At 42.6% G+C, this 27,046-nt stretch overlaps 1 pseudogene; it reads right to left on the reverse strand.

Annotated features, from left to right (window-relative positions):
* Nucleotides 1-4,935: 4,935 nt before the first annotated feature.
* Nucleotides 4,936-5,317, reverse strand: LOC101051606 (small ribosomal subunit protein eS25 pseudogene; annotated as a pseudogene).
* Nucleotides 5,318-27,046: the final 21,729 nt, after the last annotated feature.

Genomic DNA, 27,046 nt, shown 5'->3' on the forward strand with positions numbered 1-27,046 from the left:
GAGCATTAGTGATTTTTCTATTTTAAGCCATGAAGGATGTGCCTTTGCATTCTGAGGCTATTTCTGAGCCATCTAACTGCCGATAAGTTTGGTGTAATAGGTAGACACTTAGTGAAATTGTATTGTAAAGTAAGTTACTCAAATATTTAATCAGCTGTGCATACAGCCCAGCCACATGGTTCCTCCTGTGTAGAGTTTTATACCCCATGGCTAGGAGTTGCTATGTGTTACAGCTTTTCTGTCAAACATGAAAAAAACTGGGTTTGGGAGATGAAAATTGGTTCCAGAAATGGCTTCCTCTTGACATAAGACAAATTGACACATAAGATTCTTGGGCCAAGAGTTCAAAAGTCATGAATTCTTGCCATACCTGTCCTCAACAGTTTGCTGGGGAATACCATTCTTTTCCTTAGCATTATTCATTCAGAGGGAAGAGCACATACTCTGCAACAAGCTTTCATAAAGAGTAAAATAATTTTTCCAAAGACATCCAGTCAGTCAGTGAAAGAACTGAGATTCCAAACAGAAGTCTGTCTAGCTTACTTTGAGTGCCCATTATATGCCAGGCATTGTTGGAAGAAATGCAATATAAGCAAGACCTTTTGAAGTCGTTCAGTCTATTTAGGAAATAGATCTATTAATACACTCTGACAGAGACTGAGCAAAGGGTTATCATGATTGGAACATACAAGTACCAAGAGAGCTCATAAGGCTGAATGGTCAAGTCTCTCTTTTCATGATGTCTATACATAGATGGGGATTTCATAAAGGTTTCATAAAGGTTTAAGAAGCAGAATCTATAAAAATCATAAGTCAAACACCCATTGAATATAAAATGTATTTTTTTTGCTAATGAGACCCTGGTATTTTAAAACCTTGCCTTTTAAGAAGAACCTTGCCTTTTAAGAAGAATCTTCCTAACTCAAATATTTTATGCATTAAATGTGACTTCAAGTAGATGGACCATTGGTTAATGTTTCTAAGTCTTTTTTATTATAGGGAGACCTAGCTGTTTTACCCTTGACTAGACCTATAATTTACTCTTTTTTTTTTTTTTTTTTTTTTTTTGAGACAGAGTTTCACTCTTGTTATCCAGGCTGGAGTGCAATGGTGCGATCTCGGCTCACCGCAACCTCCGCCTCCTGGTTCAAGTGATTCTCCTGCCTAAGCTACCCGAGTAGCTGGGACCACAGGCGCGCACCACCATGCCCAGCTAATTTTTGTGTTTTTAGTAGAGACGAGATTTCACCATGTTGACCAGGATGGTCTCGATCTCTTGACCTTGTGATCCACCTGCTTCAGCCTCCCAAAGTGCTGGGATTATAGGCATGAGCCGCCACGCCCAGCCCCTATAATTTACTCTTAAAGACCAAGAAACCAGATGCGTCCCCTTTCTAAGAGAATCAAATTCCATTTTTCATGCATCTTCCTTAGTTCTCCTCTATTTCCTTTGGTGCTAACCTTGACAGCTGTCAACCTAATAATGGGACATAAATTCCTTGTCCACAAACATTACAAAGGCAGCTAAATGTAGCCCAATTTTCTTCTCTCCAAACCAGCTCTCATAGTCCCTTAAACACTTTTTATACTTTATCAGACCTCACATATTCTCAGGAGAGAGCAAGTGTCTCTTCTCCAAAAATTTCAATAAAAGATGAATTGACTATCCTGGACTCTAACTGAATCTCATGGCCATTCTAGAACCAACCGTGGTAACCAGCGGGGGGATGCAATATATCCCTGGTCTTGGGTATGGGACATGTGCTCCCACCCTGAATTTCAGAGGTCATTCCCACTCAACTGTCTGGACTCATAATGGAGGATAAGAGGGAAGACTGAAAATACTGTCCCTTGAAATAGAGTGAGTAGATGCTCCAAAAAACAATCATGAGAATAGAAGACCCTTCCTAGGAATTACAGAAATCTTGTGGAGGGTATTTTTTACATGACCTAGAACAGGAATTTGAGCCAAAATCTCATATAGACCTTAAGAGGCATGGAGGTATCATCTAATATATAGTTTACCTGGGGGAAATCATGAAATGAGAATGAGATAAGTAGATTTACCATGAAAGTCATGAAGTCTACACTTCCCTTATTTGACAGCAATCCTAAAAATGTTACATGGAATTATCATAAGTTATGATGCTGAGAGTTTTCTAAAGTCTAAATGACAAAAAATGTTCAATCATTCAAACCAAAGGAAAGACTATCTTTTTATCCTCTCTTTTAAAAACAACATTACAAAATCATTGTCATGTAAGAATGTAAGCGAATAATACGTAGCCAAAAACACGGGAAAAGAGGTGTGTCAGGTATTAATAATGTGCCATTTTCCTAAATATTGTGATTTTTGTGTTATTTTTCAGCTCTTTCTAATTTGCAATTTGTTTATGACCTCTTTTCTCATTCTAATCAAATATTCACATTTATACCTAATTTTGTATGTGTAATTCTGTGTGTTTTATTGCTGCTGTTATTTTTTAGAGAGACAACCAAAATTGTATAAGCCAAAGGCCTTACAAAACCTGCATGCTTCCCCGAATTCTACCTTTTTGGCAGTGGCCAGGAGGTGGCCTGAATCTTGAAGCTTACTCCTTGTGGTCTCAGCAATTCCCAGCCATATATCCTCACACCACAAACCCAGGGTGGAGAAGGCGTCTGTGGCCCAGCATTCACAGCTTGCGTCTCAAGTTGACTCTTCTTGGACCAGCTTCATTGCTCAGCCCTTGAATCAGCCATCCTGTTAGGGAAGGGATATTTTGGAACAGATAAGCCAATCAGGGAACGGGAGTGGGGTTGCTCCCAAAGAAGCCACATAACTAAGGAAATAGATAAAGGGATAGTTTTCAAAGACAACTTGGTGTACTTGGTGTACTGGGACCAGGGAGGAGCACCAGTGCTGGGTGGAAAGCAATAGGTGTCTTGGAGCTGGGGCTAGGGTGGGTCAAGAGAGGCTCTTGCCTCAGGTGCGGAATTTAAGAGGGCATCAAAACCTCAGCCACAAGATGAATAATATTTTGATGTAATACTTTTAAAAAAAAAAACTGAAGTGACAAACTACAGCCTGCAGGTCAGCTGCCTATTTTTATAACTCATAAGTTGTTATAACTTTTGTGACAATGGCTAGACTACCCCCTTTGGGAGACAGGTTCCACCCCGTCACTATCTACAAAATTGTTGATGTTTCAGAAGAAACTGTCTGGGCCCCAAGGCCCCTTTTAAGCCAGGAGTTGTGACATTTTCTTATCTTATGACTCAGCTCTACATTGGCCTCCTGATCCTGTGAGGTGTGGAGAAGGCAGAGGAAGCCCCATTTCACTAACAATTAAGATCTACCATATTAATTGCACAGCTGTTGACTAACAAATTATTTAGAATAGAAAGAATAGTGGCAGTCCTTGGACTCAGGCTAAGCCTCTACCATTATGGCCAGCCCCCCATTCACGCAGCTCCATGGCAAGCTGATGAGGCTCTGTCCAGCCAACTTGCTGGGGAGGACACATGAGACCTGCTGGGGACAGATGGATGAAGAGACAGCCCCCAGCAGTCTGCTGCCAGCCCAAGGCAGCCCTTGCTCTCCTGCAAGGATGTGTTCTGGCTTCAGTTACTGAGCCAGGCTTTACCCTCTGTGGCGGCTGCTAAAAAGTTTCAGCCTATTCTCATGCCATCAAGGGTTTGCAGCACCTAGAAATAGCCCCAGACATTGGTGAAAGGTGAAAGGCATCTTTCCAACTCATGTATGTGACCAGATATCCATTATTTCATTAACAGGAGCCAGAGATAACCAAAAGAGGTGACTAGTCACTCACAGGTTATCCAAACACATTATCACATTCTTTCAATTAAGGTTTCGATATCCTTCTAAGAACTGCATCCCTGGATTGCCGGTAAGAGCACTTGTTGGCTCTGTGACCCTGGGTGAGTCACCTGGACACCTATTTGGGGGTTCAGTCTCCCCATGTATGACGTAAGGCGGTGGTCCTAAGTGACCATCTCTGAGGTCCTTTCCAGCTCAGGCTATAATTCCACCAACAGAGGTGGCATTTCCTCTTCTCCCGTTCAGCCCCAGGACAGCTGTAGAGGGCCCGGAGGGGCAGAGCAAGGAACACAACGTCACCCGTCTATACTGGCAAGTGGAAAATAAATCCAAAATAAATTTGGGCTTACTTCTAAAGAACTCTGTCACCTAGTATTAGAATTTATTTTTTAATAATCTCAGAAATAAATTGCATCTCCAAGTATAATTGTTTCTTCATATTTGTGTTAGTTTGGGTCCTCTGAGATGTAGATGCCAAAAGAGATTAGCATACAAGAGATTTTGGGGGGAAACACCTGGGAGGGAGAAGGAGCAGGTGTCAGGAAACGCAGAGGAAGTGAAGAGAGCCTTTGGATCAGAATGTACGTTGGCCACCTGTGATGGGAGAGGTAGAATAAAGGAGGGCTGAGCAAGAGGAACCTCAGACTGAGGCACAGCTCTCAGATCAGTTCCATTAGGCTGTGCATTACTCGGCTAGGGCTGCCGTAACACGGGTACACAGACTGGGTGGCCTCAACAATGGAAACATACTTCATTGTTGTTTCAGAGGCTACATGTTCAGATCAAAGTGCTGGCAGGGCTGGTTCCTTCTCCTTGGGTGCTTCTCTCCTTGGCTTGTAGGTGGCCGTATTCTCCCTGTGTGTCTTCACGTCGTCTTCCTTTAGTCTGTCTGTGTCCCAATCCGCTTTTCTGATTAGGACACCAGTCAACAGGATTAAGACCCGTCTTAATGACCTTATTTTAACTTTGTCATCTCTTTAATGGCCCTATCTGTGAATCCAGGGCAGGCATGCCTCATCTTCCTGTGCTTCACCTTACTGCACTTCACAGACATTGTGTTTTTGTTTTTTTGATTTAATAAAGTTTTATTTTTCCAAATGTACAGTTGGTTGGACCTGTTCATGCGTCTTCACCAGCAGCTGAAGCATCTCCACCCTTGGTATTTCTGGTGTAAATTACTTGAGCTCTGTGCTTTGAAACCAGTTTGATAAGTCCTGTACTAAGGAGCTCCTGAAGGGCTGCCCTGGCAAGGGAGCCTCAAATCTTCAATCTCTCAGAGACCACAGCTGGAGTTATAAGTTTATAGTTGGGAACTTCCTGACAGAGTTTGTCATAGGTAGCTTTGTCAAACAAGACTCAGTTATTGAGCTTGTCCCGAACTTTGCCTTTGGACCACTTCTTCTTTTTGGCCTTGCCCCCGGATTGGTTCACTGGGTCTTTGTCTTTCTTGGCCGAATTTCCGGCATCTTTCTTCTTTTTGTCATCCTTGGGCGGCATTGCGAAGATTGGAGAGCAACGGCGAACACTACAACCGCGCTAAGATGTCCTGTTTTTGTTTTTTAATCCATTGAAGGTTTGTGGCAATTCTGTGTCAAGCAAATCTTTGAGCGTCATTTTTATTTTTTCCAACAGCATGTGCTCATTTCATGTCTATGTATTCAGAGTTGTAGATTAATCCTGCTTTCCTTCATTTCCTCCTTGCTAGGAACTTAATCTACACAGGCTAAAACAAGGGACATGACTCAGCTCAGACTGCACTAGAATACTCTGCAAAGGCCAAACCTACGTACTAAAGAGTCCAGTCTTCTAGGTCACACCTGCTGACCTCCAGTTTCACCTGGTAGCCTTCTCTCTTGGCTGAGCACACAAACCTTGCACGCCATGGCAAGCACTATCCCCCGTTCCTTGTAGCAAAAGGAAGAAAGGCTATAGGCTCTGTCCTCCCCACAAGTGTGACTGTGAAGGAAAGACCAGAGTTTCAATATCAATTTGCCTTTTACTAGCCATACTGCTTTGAGTAAATAATTTAATATCTCAATGTCTCAATTTCCCTATCTTTAATTTCTAAATAAGACGAACCACCTTGCAAAGTTGTTGTGAAGACTGAGAGATCACAATGCGAGACTGTCTCCTAGCATGGCGATTTCACAGTTGGTAATCTACAGACACTGAACCCTCCACCCCACCCCAATTGCCAGAATATTATTTTTCCTTACAGTCAGAACAAAAATTGTATTGTCAAAACCATTGAAGAAATCAACAAATTCCTGTTTCTATTGTCCTTGAAATTCCTCATTTTCATCCCATTTATATGCCCAGAGCCTGCCACTGAGGCCAAAACCTACTCTCTGGGGAGGTTCCATCAGTCTTTCCCACTTCAATGTGAATTTCTACATCTCTAGGCATTTCTCCCAGAAGCATGACATGGTAACTGTCCAACTTCATTGAGGAAAGAAAGACTTTACCTCTTGGTAAAGTAAACCACATCAATAGCAAGGATTCCTCTGGTGGCCCTAAATCACAGCAAATAGCTATCCCCCTTTCACAAGGGCGGCCCCAGATGAAACAGCATCTACCCAGAGGACTGCAAACATTTTCAGTAGCATCATCTCTTTTTTCAAATTAAATTTTGTCATGGATCCCAGTATTTATAAAATAGATAAAAACTGTATTAATATAAATTCATTTTAGTTGAAATTTATAAAGTTTGCCAATTATAACCCGAAAAAGCATAAATAAGAGATAAATAAGAGAGTCTCTTGAAAATGAAACTTTACTATTTAAAAAAATATAGATGATGAAATTGTTAATTAGCCTGGTTTAACCATTCTACATTATAAATGCATATCGAAACATCACATGATACTCCAGAAATTATAATTTGTCAATTAGAAATAAAAAAGAAATATTGACATTAGGTGACAGTTAAATTTTGTATCATCTTTAGTAACACATTAAGTTGTTGCTATTGTTTATCGGCTACTCAGTGTCAGGAAAAGCTTACCACACAGATAAGTAGTTCTTTCTGGTTCCCACATTTTTTAAAAGTCTCTGTTAAGGCCGGGCGTGGTGGCTCAAGCCTGTAATCCCAGCACTTTGGGAGGCTGAGGCGGGTGGATCACGGGGTCAAGAGATCGATACCATCCTGGTCAACATGGTGAAACCCCGTCTCTACTAAAAATACAAAAAATTAGCTGGGCATGGTGGCGCGTGCCTGTAATCCCAGCTACTCAGGAGGCTGAGGCAGGAGAATTGCCTGAACCCAGGAGGCGGAGGTTGCGGTGAGCCGAGATCGCGCTATTGCACTCCAGCCTGGGTAACAAGAGCGAAACTCCATCTCAAAAAAACAAAAACAAAAACAAAAAAAAAGTCTCTGTCAACCTCAGGGGACATATTGATAAAACTCATTTAAACTTGAGAGATTATATTATATGCACACACACATATGCACACACACACACACACACAGATAATATATTTGTATAAAAACACATATGTGTGTATGCATGCAAATATCTAACAATAAATCACCCAGAAAAAAATACAATAATTGCTTAAGTGATCTATAACATGATACTTTCACATTGCAATATGTTTGGCCTTTATTAGTTATTGCACAAATGAGAACTGCTCTGTAATGAGAGTGTGTACCAAGCAGATGCATGTGAGCTTGGCATGGCCTTTAATCTGGTTTGGCCCCAGGTACCATGGTAATGCATATGCACTACCCTGAATTTAAGACAAGACCAGAGGCAACCTTCCAGGTCAATACACGCCTATAAAAGATTTAAATATATATATAAGAGATATCCAGATAATTTTTGTCCAAGACCACAGAATAAACTCACAATAAATGTGCTCATGTATTTTAACAGATAAAATTGAAATACAATCTATTTGATTATTCTTGCTGTCTTTTATCAAAGATGCTTTACTTTTTCAATAAAATGTGACCCAAGAGTTTGCAGATGCCCTGAAGCATCTCTGCAGAACGGTTTGAAAGCCTGATTCCTGCTGAATACTAGTCCAATACAGATGGAGAAACCAGGCCTAGAGAATTACAGGGTCTTGTTATGGCTTGCGTAGCCCATCAGTGACAGAACCACAGTAAGAACCCTAAACCTCAGCCTCTCAGGTCAGCGCTCTGACCAGTGCCCCAGAGTGCTGGGAGACTCCTGGGCCCCACAGTATGGTGCATGACAGGCATCACTTGATAGTCTAGCATGAAATCCTTTTCCCACATGGGAGAGAAAAGTCCCGAAATGACCAGTGACCTTTATGACTCAGCCCATGCTGAAGAGCTTTGAAAAATAATGTTTTGTTAGATTTGGTTTGGTTTTTGAGAAAGAGAGAAACCAAGGTACATCACAGTTAAGTGTTGAGGTGTTGGGCCTGCACTGGGGAAGCCCCTCAGTAAACATGAGGAAGGGAGGGATGCCTGCCATGGGCTAGGGTGGAGAGGGGTGGGTTTGGGGCTGGGTTTGAATCTGGGCCAACAGAAGAAGGGTGAGCCAGGAGGCCTGCAACAGCAATCTCTCCATCTGCCAGGCGATTGCAACAGCTATTCTAAGCACTGGCTTGAGGCCAGACTTTATTGATTTCAGCAATAAAATTACATGTTCCAGCGCTCATCTGTTTTGGACCATAAATGACAAAAAGAGCTATTACAGAATGTCAGATCTGTCCCTCTGTTTGGGATGATGTCTCCTACGTTAACACTTGCTTGGCCTCTACAAGCGATTCATTTACGGCAGCAGAATTTCTGAGTCACTGGCAGAATAATTCACTCACATTTCTCTCATCCTTATTGTGTGTTCTTCCTTGCTACAGCCAAATACTTATTCATGTTTCCCTTTGTACATGTGAATATTAATGTCACCAGTGGGCTGTGCTTTCTTTCTGCCAAATAAAGACATAGTAAACATGATAATAAAATCAAAGGCATTTACAATGATGGTGAAGTCCTGTTTTGAAAGGGTACAACCACATTTTCTGATCATGGAACAAAAGAACAATTATTCAACTTTGAATTAGCAAATGGCTCCTCCTCCCATCCTAATGCCTACTTAAATCCCTATTTAAAACGTCTTCCTAGTGTTGCCTCAGTGAAGCCGACTTCCCCTTCCTATCCATAGGCACGTACCTTCTGTCTAGGGCTCAGGAAGCAATGCTCTTTGCTCAAGCTCCCTCCTTCCTACAGACAAATGCTGTCATTTTATTCCTATGAAATGTGAGGGTCTTTTTCAGGGAGAAAAGAACAGAAACCCTTCCAACTAGCTCAACAAATCAGAGGGACTCTGTTGGAAGGACACGAGTGTATCTCAGAGTAAGCAAGGAAGGGCAGAAAGGGCCTGAGCTCACGAGGAGATGGGGCATACCTGCAGGAGCAGAGCGGGTGGTCACACCCCTTGGGCTCCTTCTCTAAAGAAATTCTTTGTCTTTTTTCTTTTTCTTTTTCTCGTTTTTTTTTTTTTTTCTTTTGATACAAGATCTTGCTCTGTCACTCATGCTGGAGCGCAATGGTGTGATCATGGCTCACTGTAGCCTCTACCTCCTGGGCTCAAGTGATCCTCCCACCTCATCCTCCAAAGTAGATGGGACTATGGGCACAAACCATCCTGTCTGGCTAATTATTTTGTTTGTAGAGACGGGGTCTCCCTATATTGCCTAGGCTGGTCTCAAACTGCTGGGCTCAAGCAAACTTCCCACCTCGGCCTCCCAAAGTGCTAGGATTACAGGCATGAGCAACCGCACCCAGCCAAGTGGTGCATTTTCAATAATTGAGGAGACAGATTGGTAAGAAAGTTATGCCCCCTGCATTGTAAAGTCAGAGGAAAAAGGGCAATACAGGAGTGAATGCGTCCAGCCACAAGTGATATATCAAAGGTCAAACCTATGGCTTATAAAGAAGGTATGACTTACAGAGAAGGTGGTCAAACACTGGCACACACAATGTACATACACCCGTCAACTAGTGTTCAGCTAATTCAGGTCCCACCCTTAGCCCAGCCCAAACTCATCCTCAGACGCCGAGGGTGAGGCTCACTGATTTGTGAGGGCTCCCCAGAGTTAGACCATGGCTACAGTTTTGGCTCCAGGAACTCCCAAATGGCCTGAAATCCAATCAGCTTCTCTCTTTCCTTTTCTAAATATCTTTTCAAGTCCTGATTATTTGGGACGGGGGAAATTTTATGTCTTCATGTGCAAGTAATCTCTGCTCTACATCGCCCCCAAATGGAAGACCTGAAGGCTTGTGTAAGATGAGAAGGAAGCTTTCTGTCATTAACGCAGTGCAGATCTGTGCTGTGGCGGCATGTTCCCTCATGCTGGCCGGATGACAACCCTTAAGTGTACCTTTTGATTTAAGGTTTTGTTTCTTCATCGTTTAAAAGGAGTGTTTATTTATTTTGAAAAGGGGTATATATTTTTGCAGCACCTTCCTAAAAATATAAACCCTGGATGTTTGTGAATGGAGGCGGGCAGATCAGATCACTGCCTGTCTTCTGAGCAAGAATATTCTGAGAAGAAAGGGAACACAGGAAGGACGGGGAAGTTGGTCTGCATAGTTGCTTCATAAGGAAGAGAGTCTGAAGACGCACTGGCATGGGAATAGAAAAGACAAGCAAATCTCACGGAAACTAACTCTGCTGGAGCTACAGGTGGTTTTTCTGAGGGACAGAGTTATTAGCTACAACCACGACGTTGCTGGAGACTGCATTCCATCCTTGGACAGGGGATATGATATTCAACCCTGGAAAGAGATGGCCCTGGAAGGACAACGCTAGTGGCACTGACCTGCCTGCCATGGAGCTACTGACTCCAGCCTCCCCCTCTTTGTCAGGTTTTTCTACAGGAGTGTTTGCATCGACCCTGCTGAGAAACAGGGCACGGTGCCAGCTTCTGCCAGCCTATCACAGTTGAAAAAATAAGAGAAAAAGAAGAAAGGAAAACATGAAGACAAAGGAAGGGAAAAAAAGCCTGTTCTAACTTCCTTTGCCGGGCACATGTTTCCCACGGGGCACCCGAGAGCCAGTTACTCCTCCCTACCACATGAGAGTTTGTATTATTGTCCCCTTTAGACTGCAGAGGACACAGAGACTTAAGGAGTTAAATGCCCGAGGATACCTGGTTGATGAGTGGCAGAGCCAGGATTTAAACCTGAGTCACTCTGACTTCAAGGCTTATGTGCACCAGGCACTGCCTCTATGCCCCAGGGTGATCACATTTCACTTGTCTGACTGTGGAGGAGTAATTAAAATCCAGCTGTTTTCCATTACTGTCATTCACACACATTAACACAAACCAAGGCCCTGCTGTCCCTTAGTCAGCAGCACTGTCTCCCTGCAGAATTCTGTCCCCCTATTGGCCCTGTAGTGCAACCCCCGACCCCATCCATGTATCCTACCCATTCAGCCCATAAAGATAGCCCAGGCCATCCCTACGATCCTGTCGTCTCCCACCCTTCTTCCTCTGGTCCCATCTTTACTAGACTCCCAACTCTTGGCTCTACAGCCTGCCCCACAGCCTCTCACCGGCAAACCCCTCCAGACTTGGTACTTTTTCTGATCTCCCTGGAGTTCAGAGCCAGTGTCTTCTCCAGACTTCAGCTTGGTCCATGCTTCTGGTCTTTGATCCTCTGCTGCCATGGAACCTGATCCTGTCATGGCCCCTGGCATCTCCCTGCCCTGGGAGGAGCAATGCTGCTCAGCTAAGACTCCTGGCATCTCAAGCAAGTCCTCCCTGCCCTGACACCCACTGTTCTCTCTCAGGTTCAGGAATCGATGGGTCCAAGAACAGATAGGCAAGCAGTAACAAAGGCCAGGAGAGCCAAGGAGACCCAGTGTTTCTAGAGATGGCCAAAGAAGACAGTTGCAGGGACAAGAGATGCACAGTGAGCAAAGCCATCAGCCTCCCCCTGTCCCAGAAATCCATGGGAACTCAGGCGCAAGCCCGTGGCAGGCTGGAGGAGAGCCCACAGTGAGGCAGGAGAATCACTTGAACCCAGGAGGTGGATAACCAAGATCGCACCATTGAACTCCAGCCTGGGCAACAAGAGTGTAACTCCATCTCAAAAAAAAAAAAAAAAAAAAAGAGAAAGAGAGAGAAATAAAGAAAGGGTATGATTTACAGTGAACTGCTGTTGGCTTCTGATGAATTTCTACTCACTGGACTGAGAGTTCAGAAAACTTTCATTTAACAATTAGTTGTAGGGTTTCTAGATTCCATCTTCTTTCTTTTTTGACAATTGGGACAGTATTTTCCTCTCTTCTTTCCTGTTTCCCATAATTCCTTAGAAGACTGACAGGCATGCCAGTCTCATTTACATGCAATTTGCCTGAACCAGGATATGAAACTATTCAAAACAATTAGGTGTTTTGTTTTATATTGTTGTTTGTTTTTTGGGTTTTTTTTGTTTTTTTTTTTTGCCATTCCTTTCCCATATCTTGAGTTTCAATTTCCTGATCTCCAGGTTTTTCTCATTCTGCAAATCATTAACCTTGATAGGTAAATAAAGTTAAAAAACAGTTGTGCTTTCTCTTTGTCACCCATAAACATTAATTACACCACCTACCCCAAACAATAGGCTTGCACATTTGCAGTTCTCCTGCTCTGAACCAAATAAAAACAGTTCTTACTACAGTTATTTTTTAAAATTTGTTTTCATTTTTTAATTTTTTTGCGACAGAGTTTCACTCTTACTGCCCAGGCTGGAGTGCAATGGCGTGATCTCAGCTCACTGCAACCTCTGCCTTCTGGGGTTCAAGAGATTCTCCTTATCTCAACTTCCCCCGTAGCTGGGATTACAGGCGCCCACCACCACAACCAGCTAATTTTTGTATTTTTAGTAGAGACAAGGATTTGCCATGTTGGCCAGGCTGGTCTCAAACTCCTGACCTCAGATGATCCACCCACCTTGGCCTCCCAAAGTTCTGGGATTACAGGTGTGAGCCACCTTACTACAGTTTTTATGATTGTCTTTAAGTCTAAGTTTATCCTGGACTTTGATCATCCTTACTCCATCTTTACCTATTCATTCATCCATTGGGCAAACTTTCTCTTTTTTGAGACAAAGTTTAAAAAAAGAGAGAGAGAGAGACGAAGTTTCACTCTTGTTGCCCAGGCTGGAGTCTAACGGCGCAATCTCGGCTCACTGCAAGCTCCGCCTCTCAGGTTCAAGCAATTCTGTCTCCCAAGCCTCCCGAGTAGATGGGATTACAGGCATGTGCCACCACACCCAGCTAGTTTTATATTTTTAGTAGAGATGGGGTTTCACCATGTTAGTCAGGCTGATCTCAAACTCCTGACCTCAGGTGATCCGCTTGCCTTGGTCTCCAAAAGTGCTGGGATTATAGGCATGAGCCTCTACGACCAGCCCTGGGCAAACTTGTATTAGAGAAACTATAATGGCTGCACTGGAGATACAGAGCTGGATTAATTATAGCCCTGTTCTCAAAGAGCAAACACCTCATGGGGAGGAAAATAGATTCTTATATCTAACTTCCTCATAATTCAATCAGCATTTCTCCATCTTGTCCCCAGTTAAGACAAGGAAATTGCATCCTAGTCATGTATTCTCTTTGTGCTAAATTCTGGGTGTTTGTATATTTGCTTCCACACACCTTCTTGGCAAGCAGAGCATCACATGTCACTCCTTTGGATATGTAGTCATGCAGTGAATAACGATGTTTCGGTCAACAATGGACCGCATATGCAACAGTGGTCTCATAAGATTTTAATATGTAATTTCACTATACGCTTTCTATGTTTAGATACAGAAATACTTACTATAGTGTTACAATAGCCTACAATATTTAGTACAGTAACATGTTGAACAGGTTTGTAGCCTAGGAGCAATAGGCTATACTCTACAGCCTAGGTGTGTAGTAGGCTAGACCATCTAGGTTTCTTATGTAAATACACTCCATGTGTGCATACATACACACACACACACACACACACACACACACATACATATATATATATATATATAGGCAACAGGCTATACTATTAATAAACAGCCTAGGTGTACAGTAGGCATACTACACACCTGGACTGGTGAAATCATCCAACAAAACATTTATCCAAAGCAACACATGACTTTAATTAGAAAAAAAAGGTAGCTAGGGGGAAAAAAATGGTAGCTCGTAGCCCAAATGTCAGGGCAGGAGTAAAGGTATTTACAGTGCATGCTGGAGGAAAGAACAAGGAACAGAAAACCTTGGCATTATAATTGCATTCCCCTATTGGTGAGAAGGAAGAGAGTTAAGGCATGCATTTAAGTAGGTTTTTGGGACAAGGGGCAAGTGGCAGACAAGAGTCACCAGCTTCTGGTCATAAAATTGGCAAGACAAGCAGAATACCTCTTGGCATACATCTAAACAGCAATAAAATAAATGCATACACAAGCCTATCATTGAAATTGCAGTGGAGGCAGATTCTGAAACATGTCTAAGGGATTACACTGACTTAATACTCACAAAAAGAAAGTTTAAAAGTAAAAATAAGGAATTTTGTATATCTGTGACCTCAGAGTCTCCCATTCTGTGTTTCTCATAAGGCTTTGAGTTATTTAACTGCAAAATTCTCCCATCCCAGGGGTTTCAGGGCTTAAGAAGGAGTCAGTGATGTGTTAAAGTACAGGAGCTGTGTAGCAGGGCTGGCTGAGTGCAAAAGCTTCTGGGGCAGCAGCGTTTGAAGGAGGCTTTTGACGATGAGCAGGCAATGAAAGGTTAGAGGACAGGGCCATCTGGCCAGAGGGCCAGGAGCTAACCAAGGAAAGGAGCAGCAGGAAGGGAGGCCAGCAGTGGTCAGGCCAATCTCTGAAGGGCCTCACCTATCAGAGCAGGGAGCCTGGGATTCTCCTAAAAGGAAAAGGGAACTAATACAATGTGAGAGCAGGGTGGTGTGTCATAAGCCAGCTTGTGGCTTTAGGACAAGGCAGGAGACAGGTCGCAACAGGGGCTCCCTAGAGAGCAGCTCTGGGAGCTTCCATACTCTGCTTTGGTTTTATGTCTCTCTTTTGTATATTATCCTTAAGAGAATTAACAGTCTTTTAGCCAGGTGATTAAACAGGGATTTATTCAGTTCTTCCCCTAAGAAGCTGTGAAACGTATTTTCTGGCTGCTATTTCTCTGTTAAATCAGGATCTAGTACCTCCCCTAGCCGCCTGCTAGCCACAAAGAGCTACCATATTTGCACATCTTACTGTGAACCAGGCACCGTGCATATGCATTCTCTCATGTAATCCTCATAACGCCCTTACCGGGAATGAACTATTAATATTCTCACTGCACAGATGAAGACACAGAGGGTTAGGAAGTGGACGTGACTCTCTTTAGATCTTGTAAGTCACGCAGCCAGGAGATTCCTTTGCCGAATTTCTCAGTCATTCCAGAGGTCAACCACATGAAGGCTCCAATTGGATTCTAGGTATTACTGAGGTAATAGGAAGCAGTGGGAAAACCCTTTCATCCTGCTCAACTCAAGTTTCACTTTCCACACAATGTGCTTCCTTTCCCTCTCCTATCAAGCTGGTGTTGCCAATCTTTTTAGAATAGGAGGTTACTGCTTTTAATTGCAGTCCCTCTCAGGCCTTTACGAAAGACAGCAGTTAGGGCAACTGGATTCAGCTCTCAGCTTCAGCAAGACGGTGACCCCGGTTGCCTTCTTTCACTTACTCATCACGCCATGATTCAGAAGCCTGTTGTTCTCAGGGTAAGTCACGCTCATGCTGTTGCGTACAGGCATTTGTCCTGATTCCTGTTAGTGCATCACTCTTATTTTGAACTGCACTGGGATTAGATAACTGAGCCTGAAGCAAAAAGTAGAACCAGAAATTCCCAGAAACTCTGGGGCAGAATTGGTCACACGGTTTTGATTTTGTGGTGTTTTCCTTTGAAGGAAGCTAAGGTGACCATAAATAACATAATTAAAGTGCCTGGAGTGTGATGAAAAGAATCTAAGTGCTGGAGTCAGAAGAACAATTTTCCATTTCCTTTTTTCTGCTGAATTTAGAGTTGTTTTTGTTAACTGAGACGTAATTCACATACTGCAAAATTTTCCCTTGTAAAGGGTACCATTCAATGGTTTTTAGTATGTTCCCAAAGTTGTACAACTATAACTCTAATTTCATCACCCCCCAAAAGTGACATTGTCCCCATGAGCGGTCTCTCCCATGCCCCTTTACTGTGTGCCAACATCATCTAAATGGTTTGCTCCTCCTCTTCTTTCTCTCTCCTCTCCCTTGAATCCTCCAGCTGTCACCAACCTCGTCACCAGAAATGAAGTCCCTCTGGCTGAGCACAGGGCCAGGGTCACCGCCATTTCACTGACCATAAAAGGATGGCTCTGCCACCCTACACAATATTGTCTCTGACAATGAAGGAACCCCATTATCTTGCTATAACTGATATAGTGAGCCAAAGGGTATATATATAGTCAGAGAGGCAGGGGAAACTGGGTCTCTGGGGCTCAACGCTGCTTGAGAAATGGGCCCTGCAGAATACACAAAATCAGACTGATGGATTAGTAACACTGCAGTGTACTCTGAAATCACCCACATACTTCCTGACTCTCACCTAGCGCTGTTGAAAGATCGCATATTCCTCACCCTAAGTTTTCCGGGAGAAGAGAGACTTCATTCTCTGAACCCCAAAAGGTGAAATGTATAAGAGACACCCCTCTCTAGCCCCTCATTCCCTCCTCCCCAAGGGAGGGAAACTTATCACCACTTTATGTAATATGCGGTTTTGTCTTAATTACGGTCTGATCCTCCGCTAGAACTTAGTGTCCCAGAAAGACAGACTGTTGCTTTATCCTTCACTGTTACACCTCCAGGGCTGACAACTGTGCCCTGACACAGGGTAGATGCTCCGGAAACATGAATGAAGGAGAGGTTCGGAAAGTGCCACAGTGGCATGAAGTCAGCAGTCAAGCCTGAACATGGCAGTCTGTATGCACTAATGTGAAAAGCTCTGAATTTTGAGGCTCACATTGCTTTAAAAACTGTGTTTAATCGTATTTTAAAATGTCAGGCTTCACAGGCGCTTAGCAAAACGTGCCCATTGTTCGGCAAGCACAGGCCCATAGCTAGAGTTGGCTACTACAACTTCCTGGCCACTCTTCTGTTCTCAGGCCTCAACTTTCAGCCCTGCCCATCCATACTCCGCTGGAATCCTGGCACAGGGGGCTGCGCGGACACGCGTACTCAGAGCAGGCTGCCGGTTTTCCTCTCCCGGCGTGACTGTCCCTCCCCTTAGCACAGCCCTGAAGCCCACTAGAAATGCAGTGATGTGGAGAACATCCTAGTCAAGGCAACACCTCTCAGAGCCGTACGCAGTCATGTTATCAAAAAAGCGTCCCGATCCAGACCCCAAGAGAGGGTTCTTGGATCTCAGGCAAAAATGAATCTGGGGCAAGTCCACAGAATACAGTGAAAGTGCGTTTATCAGAGAAGTAAAGAATCCAAAGACTGGCTACTCCACAGGCAGCGCAGCCCTGAGGTCTGCCAGTTGACCACGTTTATGGGTATTTCTCAATCATATGCCAGACAAGTGGTGGATTATTCCTGAGTTTTACAGGAAAGGGGTGGAGATTTCTCGGAATTGAGGGTTCCTCTCGTTTTAGATCGGATAGAAAGTTGCCCTGACGTTTGAAAACTGTCAAGGTACTGGAAGGAGTGCCTTTTAGCATGCTAATATGTTGTAATTATCGTATAATGAGCAGCGAGGATGACCAGAGGTCGCCATCTCGGTTTTGGTGGGTTTTGGCTGGCTTTTTGACTACATCTCTTTTTATCGGCAGGGTCTTCGTGACCTGTAGTTTGCGAAACCAATCCTGCGGATTCCTATCTCACCTATTCAAGATGAAGTCACTCTGGTTCGAACACCTGTGACAATTATAAGCTGCTCGACTTGGGGTGTAAAACTCAAAGGATGTGCTCTGGTAACAACAGGTAATAGATACATTGGCTGCCTTTGGAGTTTCACTTTTTTTTTTTTTTTTTTTTTGGAGTTTCACTTTGCTGAGAGGCGTGGCATGTATGTATTGGATCCAGAGCTGAACTGCCCACATCAGAAAGAGGACAGGCTCTTAGTGGTGGCCTGCCTGTCACACTGCTCTTCCCCCAGGGAGGTGCTCCTCTAAATAAATGTACTGTATTTCTTTGAAGGGCTCTAAACTATTATCCTGCCCAGGGTGTCCCTGCCTGTCCATCCACTCCCCTCAGCCCCATGCTATACCCCACAATTTACCATGCCTACCAATCCATTTTACATTGCAGCCTTGCCTCCACCCCATGGTGGTCTCAGCCACCACCACTAGGCATTAAGAGCTACCACTGGGTTAAAATGACAAATGCTTTAACCCAAGTTTCCTTAAAATAAAAGGAGTCCAACCTATGTCCACTGCTATCCAAGATCATCCCAGACTCACTCCTAAATTTCATTTCAGTGGTCTCCTAATGGAGCTTGAAGACAATTCACACCAAGTCTTTTACCCAATGGAACCGTTGTGTCTTAGCTTCTGCGGTAACCTAGCAATCCAAGTTCAAAAAGAGAAAATGAAGGGCATGTGGAAACTGGGTCAGGTATCTCTTAATGGTGTTGATTCAGCAGAGAATCTAGGTCAGTAACATTTTGTCATGGCCTACCCTGTGGTAGAACCTTTTATTATACGTGAAACTTGAGGCGAGGTTGATTATCTTGGCTTGTAAATGAAGGCACTTTCCCCTCATTCTTGCCAATGAGAGTGGAAACACAAAACACTTTTAAAAGTCAGTCTACCATCTTTAGCCTTGACATATTGGGTAACCTACTTGGCTCTGGGTTTCAATAACTACCAGGTGCCTGAGGGCATCTGGATGGCTGCTCTGTGGCCACTGTGGGTTTGTTTATAACCTGGGGTTTCAGGATAAAGGCTTCTTATCTTCCTCTCTAAGCAGAGAACAATAACCAGAGTGTTTCACCACTAACGAATAAGGGTAAGCAAATTTGACTTTAAGTCCTTGACGTCAAATGAGGTTTTGCAGATAGTTTCACGCGGGTTTGGGCCAGATGAGGTTCACCCGGGGTCAGACCGTGAACTCCCTGACATCAGTCCTACAGACACACAAGGACAGCCTGTTAGACCAGGAAGCATATTTGTGCCTCAGGCACATACACAAAATAACGTGCTCCCAAAAATGTGATAATGGCAAATACTACTTTATTCTGTTAGTCTTAGAGCAGGGAGCAACATTTTCTATGCCCCACCATTAACAAAACCATACGGTCTACTAAGAACAATTTTTAGTGAAGTAAATTCAAGTCCACAAACATTTTATCATAAAAAATACAATTCCTGACTTGCCAGTAATGGTTACTGACATTTTCTAGACTCTCTTGATTGTAAGGTTAATTTTCATTGAAGGTTTCAAGCTCAAGCAGCCTGCACTGCTTCTCGTCACTCTGGGTAGAATGGACCACTTTGTTCCCACAGTCCCCTATACATGCCTTTACTGAAGTGCATATTGCTGATGCTTCCAGTTTTGTTTATGTCTGTCTTCCTATTGTTTCTTGATGTTATTAAGGGTCAAGGTCATATTTTGACCATCCATATCTTCTCAGTGCTAAGTATAGTAACTGGTACAAAGCTGACATCAAATATCTGTCTGTGGAATAAGTAAACGGATGAAATCTCTTGCAATAGTGCAAAATGTATGGTTTCTGCAGTCAACTTAATTTCTTTCACTAGCCAAAGTGTGATCAATAAGCAAGACTGAAGAGTTAAAACATGGATAAGAATAATTTCTCATTTTCCATTTTCTTCAGCCCACAAAGTTTTCTCCCAAATATCCTTTTTCCTCAAAATAGGATATTTGCATTTTAAGGATATTTTTATTTCTTTTAAGAGTTCATGTTATGTAAAGCTGTAAATTCTGCACAGAGAGGAGTATAATCCTCTATGCAACAAGAGACTGGATTTTTGTCCAGGATCTAACGATAATCAACTGTGTCACACTAGGAAATTCACTTCCTTCTCTGTTGAGAACAGCTAGAGGTGGCAGATGAGTTTCATCTCAAGGATCAACTCCAACTGGGAGAGACCAGATAAAATACTGTATTGGGGATTCTAAAATCCTACTGACATCAGTGGGAAAGAATGCTGGAATCAATTAGTGATGTCCATAATGAATATGGTGGGGAAGAATAACAGAAAATAAGTTAGATATTAGCTATGCTAGTATAAACAATCTCAACTGTCCCCTTCAAGCTTTCAAATGCTGATTTGTCTTTTATTAGTTCACAGATTAGCCAGAATATTTTTAACATTTATAACACACACACACACACACACACACACACACACACACACACATACACACACATATATATATACATGGCCAGGATGTATTCAGTGTTTACTAAATCCTGGCACTGTGCAAAGTCCTTTGCATAGATTGTCTCATTTCCTCTTCACAACACTGCTATGAGGCCCACACTGTTATTATTCACACCATACAGGATGAGGAAACTGAATCCAGAGATGTTGAATGACTTGCAAATTCACACTGCTATCACAGTGAAATAGAGACTCACATCCTGAGCACCTTTCTCCAGGAACTATGTTCTTAATCACTATGTTGGGTTAGATTGTCTACTTTGGCTTCCTTCTAAACAAACAAACAAACAAAAACCTAAGATCATTTACTAAGATAATGTCTGCAATAGAAAAAAGAAACATATTCAAGTGACAGGAAATTACTTGTATTTCACTCTGATAGACAATGATTTCCAACGTTAAGTAATAAAGGGCAGTACAAATATTGACTGTTCCTGAATCACTGATACTGAAAGAAAGCTGTTTGAAATACACATATTCTTGGGAAAATTCAGACACGTAATCATTTTCCAGTAGTACTATAGAGTTAATGAAATTGAGATCTTTTATGTAAAATAAAACAGGAAATTAAGAGGTTCAGAATATCATTTGAGGCCTTTATGCTAGAAGATACTCTTTCAGATAGTTGGTCAGTAACTTTTCCTATCACATACCATCCTTAGCCCCCTCTCAGTTCTGCACTCCCTGACTTCCCTGACACTCAGCAGATGACCTCCTCTCTCATTTTTCCAATCAGTTCCAAGGCTTTTAGGTCAAGTAGACTTATATTATGTAAAGCTGTAAAGTCTGCACAACGATGAGTATAATCCACTATGCACCCCTGCCAGGCCACAATGGCAAGTTACCCTGCGAAAACTTTTCTAGGTTCAGATTAGAAGAGGTGCTCTAATTCACAGACTGTAGCATGACAGCTTCCTAGAAATGGCTACACGCAGCCAGAAATGGCTAAACGAATTTAATTTACCAATAGGTGGAACATGAGACCTGGCCACATTTCCTTTCACCAAAACCTGAGAAGCACTTCCAACCTTCAAAGTTAGAAAAGGCCATTTACACTGATGCCCAGGGGGTGGGAGAATGTGTACACTACTCCACAGAGACAGACGCCACATTTTCCTGCATTTTGTATACGCATTTTCTTGTATCTTTACTCTCATTTCCCTACTCACTTCTCTCTATTCAAGACTATTCCTAATGTCATCTAGGTTCTGATCTCATCATTTATAACCTTCTTCTTTCCTACATTGAGTTTAAATTAATTTCCAATTACTCATTAAATGCACTAATGGATTCTCCTTTTAAGAAATTCAGACGCCGGGCGCGGTGGCTCAAGACTGTAATCCCAGCACTTTGGGAGGCCGAGGCGGGTGGATCACGAGGTCAAGAGATCGACACCAACCTGGTCAACATGGTGAAACCCCGTCTCTACTAAAAATACAAAAAATTAGCTGGGCATGGTGGCGCGTGCCTGTAATCCCAGCTACTCAGGCAGCTGAGGCAGGAGAATTGCCTGAACCCAGGAGGTGGAGGTTGCGGTGAGCCGAGATCGCGCCATTGCACTCCAGCCTGGGTAACAAGAGTGAAACTCTGCCTCAAAAAAGAAAAAAGAAAGAAATTCAGACATGACAGATAAAGCCAAAGTTCCACAGACAATGAAAAATATAAATCTTGAAGCAGAGGAAGATCAGCTCGTATGGTAACTGAGGTTGTGGTCATCATGATGTTGTGGAGAGAATTTTCTCCTCTGTATTAAACTTTCTTAAAAAGTAGTTTTCTCCTCCTCAGCATAAGCTGCCTCAAATTATTTTTACCTTCAGAAACAAACAAACAAAACAAAACAAAACAAAAAAACTCCCTTTTTCCTACATCTTCTTCTAGCTAGGATCTCTTTTCCTCCTCTCCTCCCAGTCACTTATCTTAAGGTTTTCTCTGTATCCTTTCTTTTAGGCAGTTTCACTACAATGTATCTTCTTTCTGTTTACATTGAGTTAGACCTAATGATAAAGAACAGAAACCTATACCAAGAGTTAAGAAAAAAAAAAAACACCCAAGTTTACTTAATTGCTGCCTTCTGCTACCCCTTGGCCCAAAGAGCTGAGAGTGGAGATGGGGAAGCCAGAAGACAGTGCACAATTAGACCCATCTGCTATATTCTCAGCCAGACAGACTGAGGGCCCCCTAACGATAAGCAGCGGCTTCTTCCAGTTATGGAACAGTATTTGCATCCTGGAGTTCCCAGCACTCCTTTAAGCACTTGGCACAGCTGGAGAGCAGGTTATTGCTAAGTTAAGTACTTCCTTTCACAAGAGCTTATCTGGGTGTAACTGATTATTACCAGAAGTGCCCAGTTCACTTCTCTACTTCATCCCTGTCAATCATACGCATGTGTCTACTTTTACGTCATCACCTATCATCGTAATAAATTTATTTATGCTTTTAAGCCTAAGGTTCTTCTAATTTCTTCTGGTGACCCTCCAAAAGGAGTCTCAGTATATGAGGTATTAAGTTAGTAAATCCATGGAGCAAAAGAGAAGGCCCAAAATTCCTCTGACTATAACATTTCATATGAACACAAACCAGAAATAAGTTCTCTTTATAAAAGGACAGCTAGTTGTCTTGATAAAATTTAATAAGTACAGTTGATTCTTTCCCCAAAGATTTAAAACCACTTTTTACCATATGTATTAGTCCATTTTCATGCTATTGATAAAGACATATCCAAATATCTGAGACTGGGCAATTTACAAAAGGAAGGTTTATTGGACTTACAGTTCCACATGGCTGGGGAGGCCTCACGATCACGGCAGTAGGCAAGGAGGAGCAAGTCATATCATATGTGGACGGCAGAAGGCTAAGAGAGAGCTTGTGCAGGGAAGCTCCCCTTTCTAATACCGTCAGATCTCATGAGGCTCATTCACGATCATGAGACCAGCACGGAATAGACCTGCCCCCACGATTCAATTACCTTTCATCAGGTCCCTCCCACAACACATGGGAATTCAAGATGAGATTTGGATGGGGACACAGCCAAACCGTATCATTTCACCCCTTGCCCCTCCCAAATCTTATGTTCTCTCATTTCAAAACCAGTCATGCCTTCCCAACAGTCCTGCAAAGTGTTAATTCATTTCACTCTTAACTCAAAAGTCTACAGTCCCATGTTTCACCTGAGACAAAGCAAGTCCCTTCCACCTATGACCTGTAAAATCAAAAGCAAGTTAGTTACTTCCTAGATACAATGGGGGTACAGACGTTAGCCAAATACAACTGTTCCAAATGGGAGAAACTGGACAAAACAAAGGGGCTTCAAGCCCCACACAACTTCAAAATCCAGCAGGGCAGTCAAATCTTAAAGCTCCAAAATGATCTCCTTTGACTCCATGTCGCACATCCAGGTCACGCTGATGCAAGAGGTGGGTTCCCATGGTCTTGGGCAGCTCTGCTCCTGTGGCATTGCAGGGTACAGCCTCCTTCCCAGATGCTTTCATGGGCTGGTATTGAGTCCCTGCAGATTTTCCAGGTGAATAGTGCAAGCTGTTGGTGGATCTACCATTCTGGGGTCTGAAGGATGGTGGCCCTTGTCTCACAGCTCCACTAGGCAGTGCCTGAGTAGGGACTCTGTGTGGGGGCTCCAACCCCACATTTCCTTTCTGCACTGCCCTAGCAGAGGTCCTCCATGAGGACCACAACCCTGCAGCAAACTTCTGCCTGGGCATCCAGGCATTTCCATACATCTTCTGAAATCTAAGCAGAGGTACCCAAACCCCGGTTATTGGCTTCTGTGCATTTGCAGGCTCAAGACCATGTGGAACCTGCCAACGTTTGGGGCTTGCACCCTCTGCGTTAGCCCCTTTCCGCCACAGCTGGAGCCACTGAGACACAAGGCACCAAGCCTCTAGAATACACACAGCATGGGGATCCTGGGCCCAGCCCATGAACCACTTTTTCCTTCTAGGCCTCTAGGCCTGTGATGGAAGGGGCTGCCATGAAAACATCTGACATGCCCTGAAGACATTGTCCTTATTGTCTTGAGGATTAACATTCAGCTCCTTGTTACTTCTGAAAATTTCTGCAGCTGGCTTGAATTTCTCCTCGGAAAATGGGATTCTTTTCTATTGCATTGCCAGGCTGCAAATTTTCTGAACTTTTATGCTGTTTCCCTTTTAAAACTGAACACCTTTAGCAGCACCTAAGTCACCTCTTGAATGCTTTGCTGCTTAGAAATTCTTCTGTCAGATACCTTAAATAATCTCTCTCAAGTTCAAAGTTCCACAAATCTCCAAAGCAGAGGCAAAATGTCACTAGTCTCTTTGCTAAAACATAACAAGAGTAGCCTCTGCTCCAATTCACAGCAAGTTCCTCATCTCTATCTGAGACCACCTCAGAGTGGACTTTATTGTCCATATCATTATGAGCATTTTGGTCAAAGCCATACAAGTCTCTTGGAAGTTCCAAACTTTCCCACATTTTCCTGTCTTCTTCTGAGCCCTCCAAACTGTTTCAACCTCTGACTGTTTCTCAGTTCCAAAGTCACTTTCACATTTTCAGGTATCTTTTCAGTAGCACTCTACTCCTCATACCAATTTTCTGTATTAATGTTTTTATGCTGTTGTTAAAGACCTACTTGAGACTGGGCAATTTACAAAAGAAAAAGGTTTATTGGATTTACAGTTCCACATGGCTGGGAAGGCTTCACAATTATGGCAGAAGGCAAGGAGGAGCAAGTCATGTCTTAGGTGGATGGCAGCAGGCAAAGGGAGATCTTGTGCAGGGAAACTCCCCTTTTTAATACTGTCAAATCTTGTGACACTCATTTGCTATCATGAGAATAGCATGGGAGAGACCTCTCCCCATGATTCAATAACCTTTCACTGGGTCCCTCCCACAACACATGGAAATTCAAGATGAAATTTACGAGGGAACACAGGAAAATCATATCACCATAAACCTCATTTTTAATTTTGCAGGGCTCTGTTTTCTTTCTTTTTTTACAGTTCTTTGATCTTTAATTCTAGTTCAATGTCAATAACATGCTTTTCTAACTGCTGGAGTTTTTCATTATATTTTGATATTTGGTAGGGTAACTGGGCATTGCTATTTTTGGCAAAAATATTTTTGAGGGGTCTCTAGTCTACACACCTGGCCTTTCATGTGAACTCTAGAATCAGCTTATTATTTTCTATTATATATTATTTTTGAATTGTTATGTGGGCACATCAAATCAGTGAGAATGAGCTGGACTTTATAGTATTTCACTATTGGAAATAACCAGATAACTATATGGGAAAAAGACAAAATTATATATATTACTGTCACCATTTATCAAGACACTTTCAATATAGATAAGATATTAATGCCAAAGTAAAACCACACAAATACCTAAAGAAAATATGGGTGAATTTCTCTATAAACTGTGAATGCAGAGAATCGTATTATGACTCGACATCCAGATAAGGTAAGGAAGATTGATAAAGTTGACTACATTTTTAAAAATGAATGGTAAAAAGCTCCAACAAACGACAAAGTAGACACGTGACAACTGGAAAAATATTAGCAACTTGTATCACAGGTAAAGAGTTGATACCCTTAATATACAAAGGGTTTCTAAAAATAACCAATCGGCCTACAGAAAAAATAGGTTAGAGACAAAGACAAAATAATAAGAGAAACGCAACTTAAAGTTTTTTTCAAATCGGCTCTCCAAATATCACCAACTGATAATTCAAAGCCAAGTTTCTTGCTTCCATTGGCAAGGGAGAAGATCACTTCAACAGAGCTTTCATAGCATCTTGGAGGGAAAAGTAATGTAGGATTTTATTGAGAATGAGAAGGCTGGATTCAGGTAGGTCTTTCAAAGTAGGATGTGGAAAAGACTTGATTAAAATTGGGGGAGGATCCTGACAGACAACTTAGGATCATAACATATTGGTGGAAACCACAAGGTGAGGATTTTGAGGTGAGGGATTCAGAATCTTAGGACATCGACTATCTTTCAGTGCTTCCTAGTGAAGAGTTGATGGAACTTTCGGGAAGTTCCCCTAATGAAAAATCAAGTTATTTGTCTGGGCAAGAGTATTCTGAAATAATAAAGTTATGCCAATAAACACAATAAAATAATATAGTCATGTTCATGTAGACAATAGGCTGTACAGAGGATAAAATAGCTTCAATCATAAGTTTCCACACTGTGTAGGGTGGTGGGGAGTAGATGGTTTCAGTTCTTACAACACTGAGACCTCCAGTTTCAGCTTAGACATATAGAGAGCTAAAACATATAAAAGGTGTTCTCCCTTTTACTAACTAGGAAAAAGATGGACACGCTGCAAATTAATGGCTTTTCTTGGCCCAGCAGAGAATCAATATCGCAGTGCAAACAATTAACTCCAAAACTACAAAAACAATCACCTGTAGGGAGAAACAAGACCTAAGCACCTGTTACCTGGAATATATGCTGTCGAATGTCATATAAAACAGAGAACATTCAACTAGAAATTTTTAACAAATTGCTAACAAATTGTGGGGCGGTATAAGTGTGCAGCCCTTGGGGACAAAGATGGGGGGTGGTATTCCAACTTTTTGCAGGTCTGTCTTCCAGGAACTCCAGTAGGCTCTCACAGAGGAGACTGGGAAAAGCCTGAGACAGCCCATCTCCTAGGGTTGGAAGGCGACCGTAGCCACTGCAGAGCTCCCTCTAGACTATTTTCCCTACTTTTGCAAAAGAAGAAAAGTCTCAATCTATATGGGGAATCATCAAAACCTGTATCTGAGGGCACTGGTGAAAACCCATTTCAGCTGGGGGAGGCAAACATGGGGGTAAGGATAGAACAGGAGTACAAGAGAGGTCCA

The sequence above is a fragment of the Saimiri boliviensis genome, chromosome 2 (genome assembly GCF_048565385.1).
Source record: "Saimiri boliviensis isolate mSaiBol1 chromosome 2, mSaiBol1.pri, whole genome shotgun sequence".
NCBI lineage: Eukaryota > Metazoa > Chordata > Mammalia > Primates > Cebidae > Saimiri > Saimiri boliviensis.